The sequence below is a fragment of the Fukomys damarensis genome, unplaced genomic scaffold, assembly GCF_012274545.1.
Source record: "Fukomys damarensis isolate Sample0158 unplaced genomic scaffold, DMR_v1.0_HiC HiC_scaffold_24, whole genome shotgun sequence".
Classification (NCBI taxonomy): domain Eukaryota; kingdom Metazoa; phylum Chordata; class Mammalia; order Rodentia; family Bathyergidae; genus Fukomys; species Fukomys damarensis.
This window is the reverse complement of record NW_022900936.1, coordinates 70,686,410-70,692,010: the sequence shown is the minus strand read 5'-3', so window position 1 is coordinate 70,692,010 and position 5,601 is coordinate 70,686,410.

Here is a 5,601-nt window from a genome sequence, read left to right as displayed (position 1 = left end):
CATTAAATTCATACATTAGGAAAAATATTTATTTATTATTATAATTTTTATGCAAAAGAAGAAACAGGCTGGTAGAATGAGTTGCTTAGGTGCTTGGCTCCTAAGAAATAAGAAATTGTGAACTAGCTCAGATTAGTTCTAGAACCTTTTCCTTTGCCATATTTCCAAGATTATGTTAATTATTTGATTCTTGAAATAAATATGTTGCATTCACTTATATTTCTGAGGTTCTTTGCTCCTTTAATGCTTTTCACTGGAAGGTTTTTTTTTTTTTTTTTATTCTGTTTTGTTTTGATTGCTTGTTGATTGTTACTGGGGATTGAACCCAGGACCTTTGAGCTACAGATCCAGCCCTTTAGTAACGTTTTTCCAACTTCTGAGACAGGGTCTTGCTAAGTCACTGAATTGTGATCCTCCTGCCTTAGCTACCTAGAATGCTGGTATTATAGGTGTGTGCCACCATTCCCAGTTTGGAAGGTCTTCATTTTGCCCTCCACCTTTTGAGATAGGGCCTTGTCATATTGCTCAGTTGCCCAGGCTGGGCTGGAAGGTATGATTGACCCTCCTGCCTCAGCCTTCCAGAGTGCTGGAATTACAGGCCTGAACCACTATACCTGGCTTCCATGGGAAGGTTTCTATGAGAGTATTACTCGATCCCTTTCACTGTGGCTTCTTGACTGGCCACGGCTGCTGTTTGACAAGGGATGGCCCAGGTGAAGCACTATGTGGAGCCGTGATACAGACTGGCCACAGTTTCCGGCCAGAGCGGGCCCACCTCTCTTCACCTGCAGCTGATGAAGAGGAGGAGGAATCACTGCCTATGAGCCTCAAGCCCAGTCTCTGCTTTGCTCCTGCTTCTAGCTTTTCTTTTTCTTTCATCCAGACATCCGAGCACACCACCCGACCCTTAGGGACTTCGTGGGATTCTTCCCCAGCTGGAGACCCATCCCCATGGAGCAGGACGAGGCCTGGCTTTCCCAGGAAGTGCACAGACCTCATCACATATGAAACACAGCTCCTTAACTGAACCTGGACTTTCTCCGCCCACCTCAAATCTCTTGAACGATAGGGCAGCCTGTTGTGTGAGAGATACACTAAGTAGACCATAGTCAATTACAAGGAACAAGACCCCAACTCAGCCCAGCCTAAATGAAAGGCGTACTTTGTGGGCCTGTGAGTGAGCAGTCCAGGGTAGAAGAGGATTCTGGGAGGCTCGATCAGGTGTCTCAAAGGTGTTGGCAGGAGGACTGGGTTCATACAGTCCATCCCTGCTTTTCTCCATACTGCGGCCTGGGGCTGACTTCCCAAGGGGTAGTAGAGATGGCCCAGAGCAATCTCCGGCTTCGATCCTAGTACTTGGTGACACTGGCAGAAAGAAGAATACTTGTTCTCAAGGGCTGGGCCGAGGTCCTAGGACTTTCTGATTGGCATAGAGTGAGCTCACTATGAATCAGTCACTGCATGGAGAGCCAGTCTTCTGTATTAGCACCTCGTGTGGGCTTGCTTTCAGGACCATGGCTGGAACACAGAAAACTCTCAATACATGTGGCTGCTATCATTATGATCGGCTTTTTGGAGAGTTCTAATTTCAGTGTCCCCCTCCCCAAACCGAACTGGTTATTTTGCCAACTGATCTTGGGGCCTTCACGTAAGTTGGACAGTTGATGGCCTGCTTCTACCCTGCAGCTCCAAGGAGCAACACTTACACAGGAAAATACATCTGTGCCCAGCACTATTCAAACAGTTCCCATGGACCTTGCAAAGGAAAAGCTATCAGGCATCAACTATTCCTAGCCCTATGAGGTGTGGAGAGGAAAAGCAACTTTCCCAAGTCCATGCAGTTGATAAATGGTACACCCAAAGCATATAGGTCAGCTCACACAGCCCAGCTCCCTGAAATCCCCAGTACATTCTTTCTTTTCGCTGTACCTACCTGGCCAAGGTCTTCCTGCCAATGTGGTCTGACATAGACATTGGGGCCTAACAGACCCAGGAGCACAGAGCCTCCTGGTGGCTGCTCCTTCCTGGCTTCCAAACAGCTACACATGGCCCAGGAGGGAGGTATGGAGAATTTGACCCGTTGCCCTATAGGCCCAGAAATACAGGACCCTGTACATAGTCACAACACATTAAACTCCAGATAAATGAAAGACTGCGAGATGAAAGCGGCGATCGTCCAACTGGGGTTCCTCCTCCGCCTTAGTCCACATCCAGCCCGATACTGTGCTGCCCCCAGGTGGTCATTTGTAAGATGGCAGGCAAAGGAAGCAGAATAATTTTAATGATTTTGAAATTTATGGAACAGCACAAACTAGTATAACTAGCCCATTCTATTTGAAGCTAGATTTAACAACTATTTATGTTTTTCTGCATTTTATTTGCCCTTTTAAAAATTTTAAGTAAGTTACCATCATCCTGAAATACAATAGCTTACATCTCTACCAATGGTATTTTCAACATAGTGACAATCTCTTCACACACTGAATAGAGTAAATGATTTTATGACATCATATAATGCTTAAAAGTCAACATTCTCTGATTGCTCCCAAAGTGCCCACTTCCAAAGCTGCTCTTCTTCTGTGACAACAACTGGCCTGGTGATGTTGGGTCTGATGGAGATCTGTATCCCTGGGAACCACCCGCCCAGTGGCTTCCTGTTGCTGATGATTGCTGAATAACACATCATTAGGAGGTGGAAAATGGTGATTTTGTGCTTTTTTCATTCCTCCTATACTTATTAGCAAAGTCTCACCAACAAGGGCTAGGATTTCCCTAAAACATAGTTCATCCTGGAAGGGAAGTGTAAGCGCCTAATTCCTTCCACTCATCTATCAAGAGTGACATGACAACTGCCTCCTGTGGCAGCAGATGAAACTCAGGATAAATTTCTGACTTTTAAAATATTTGATGCATGTCAATCAGTGGCAATCAATGTGGTTTTTTGTTTGTTTAGCTGCTTAAATCAGTGAAAGCAACTTCAAACTGAATCTCGTATCCTGTAATTTTGACAACTTCCTTATTTAGGAGCACAAAATGCTCCAGATTCACCTCTCACCCTATCCTGCTGCAGACCTAAATGAGCCCTGATTCCTTTGACTGGGGACCACATCCAGAGCCCGAGATCCCCACAGCTTGCTAAGTGGGAGAGCTGAGATTTGGATTCAGGTGGTCTGAGTTCAGAGCTGGTGCTCTTGATCTCCATGAACTCTGCTGAATAACACTTATCAGTGAGCATAGTAGTAATAATGAGAATGATAACTAGAACTCACACTGCCATATGGGGCCACTCACCTGTTGTCCAGCGCTCTAGTGCCTTCTGGTGTTTTAAGAAGACTAAGCTCTTGTAGCAGCTCTTGGAGGTAGGGTTATCACCCTGCTTTTACAAAATAATTAAGTCCCTTAGTTACTATAAACTAGGTGGTTGGTGAGGATCAATTCTGTCTCCTTGCAACAGCTCCTTGGTCTGCTCCCTGAGCCCCTGGCACTCCCTGTGTCAGAGGCCTATTTGGTATCTCTCTAGATAACTCCCCGGGTGATCAAGTGGCTGCATCTGTTATACTCACGGGTGTACTGGACCACAGAGGGGCTGGGTTCTATCTCCTCAGGAACCCATGGTTGGGGCTCTGCCATGAGAGGTCAGTCTGATTTGGTGTCCCCAAAGGGTCACTCAGTGCTCCCAGGAGAGAGGCAGACTGCAAAACTAAACAGCCTTTCTGATCCAGTTTTGGTGTGGTCTAGGCACCAGGATTGGGGGGGCGGGTGGCCTGGCAGAGGACTCAGCTACATCTGTTTCCACTTGTCCAGCGGGGGGCTACTTCCTTGAAGGAGAAGCAGATAAGATCCTATAGAAACCATAGGTGCCCCAAGATGCTGGGAGCAGACCAGAGATCAGCATAGTAGTTAAAGAGAACAGAAGGGCCTCTTGAGTCAGCTATGGGGGCTGAGAGGGGCAAACAGGATGGGGGCTTCCCAGCTGGGCTCCAGGAGAGCAGAAGATCCTGTGGAGGGTCACACTTCTCTTTCACAGGGGTCCTGCAGGTGGGTTGTGGCCAGGGTTGGCTGAGCTGATCTCTGCAGAAAGCAGGGGTTTGGCTGGGGCTGGACAGACCGGCTCACAAGTTTTTAGGTGGCTTGACATCTTGCTTCTGTGTCCACGCACACAGCCAGAACTTGTTCACATGGCGGCAGTTAGAAAGTTGGGAAAAGCCCTGAGTCCCAGTACTTTGCAAACTTCTGCCTTTGTCACTTTAATGTCCTGGCCAAAGAGAGTCACAAGATCAAACCCAGATTTGAGGAGCAGAACAGCAGACCTCTTGGCTGATGGAAGGAGAAACTTTATAAAGAAGCGTGGAAGCAGGAAAAGAATCTGTAGTCATTCTTGCAATCTGCATACTAATAGGCACACAGTCCTTTTTCTGCACATAGCACCCCAGTGTTCCTTCAGGAACCCCCGCCTGGTCACTCACCCTAGACAGTCTGAGGCAGCATGATTTGTTCAAGGATGGGCATGTGACTCAATTTTGGCCAGTGAAACTGAGTCCTGGTACTTCTGCTTGGCACTATTGGGAATTGGGTACTTTGTGCTCAGGCAGCTTTGCTAGTGAAATTTATGTCTCAGGTTTCTGGAGGCTCTGTTTTGGAAGGTGGGTGTTGCCCACCCGAGCATTAAGTCAACACCCTGGAAGGCAGAGCTAAGGATCAAGAAGGATGGAGAGGGAAGAGAGACTGTCTAATGAGTATGGGTCAAGCCATTCTTGTACTCCTGTTACATGAGCTAACACATCATTGTCCCTCTCTGGGGACGTCGTAGGTCCTCAAAATATTTGCTGTCAGGTTCCACAGGAAGGGCTGGTCCCTGCCAGGAAGAGGCTGTGGTGAAGCAGGGCAAAGCTCCCAGAGGTGGTCAGCTAACCTGGGTGGAGCAGTAGATGGCCACAGTCAGTACTTACACCAGGACTTGTAGGCCTGAGGGCAGGGGCTTGTGTGGAGAGGGTCCAGTGAACACAGGCAAGGCCATGTCTAGAAGGATTTAGGATGAGGGCCTAGTCTGAGGGTGCAGGCAGGCTGTGGCTTCCAGAACGGGGTCCACCAAAAAACGTGGGACCCACAGCATCTGCCACATTCCACGCTGCTCCACCTTTACCACCCTCACCCGTGGCTGTGTCGGCCCTTTTACCCAGGAAACCCTGTCTTCATCCCACAAGGCAAGGGATTCTGAAAGTGGAAACCAGACCGAGTCACTCCCCTGCTTTGAATCCTCCATGGGCTCCTGCTGTGCTGTGAATGATGTAACAGAGGTGACAGTGACCCAGTGACCGCTGCTCAGACAGTGCTTGTGGGGGCCAGGCACTGCTCTGGGTACTGTACTTAGTGACCCCTTTGATTCTCAAGTGTCCCTTTAAAGCAAATGCTATAATCATCTCCATTTTGCAGATAAGGAAACTGAGGCACAGATTCACTAACTTGTCCACATTAACAGAATAAAAGCCAAACTTTTTTTGCTATATCCTCAGACTTTTTTTTTTTTTTTTCTAGAGAGAGAGAAGGTCTCATGAACTTGCCCGGGCTGGCTTGGAACTGGGGATCCTTCTCTCAGCCTCC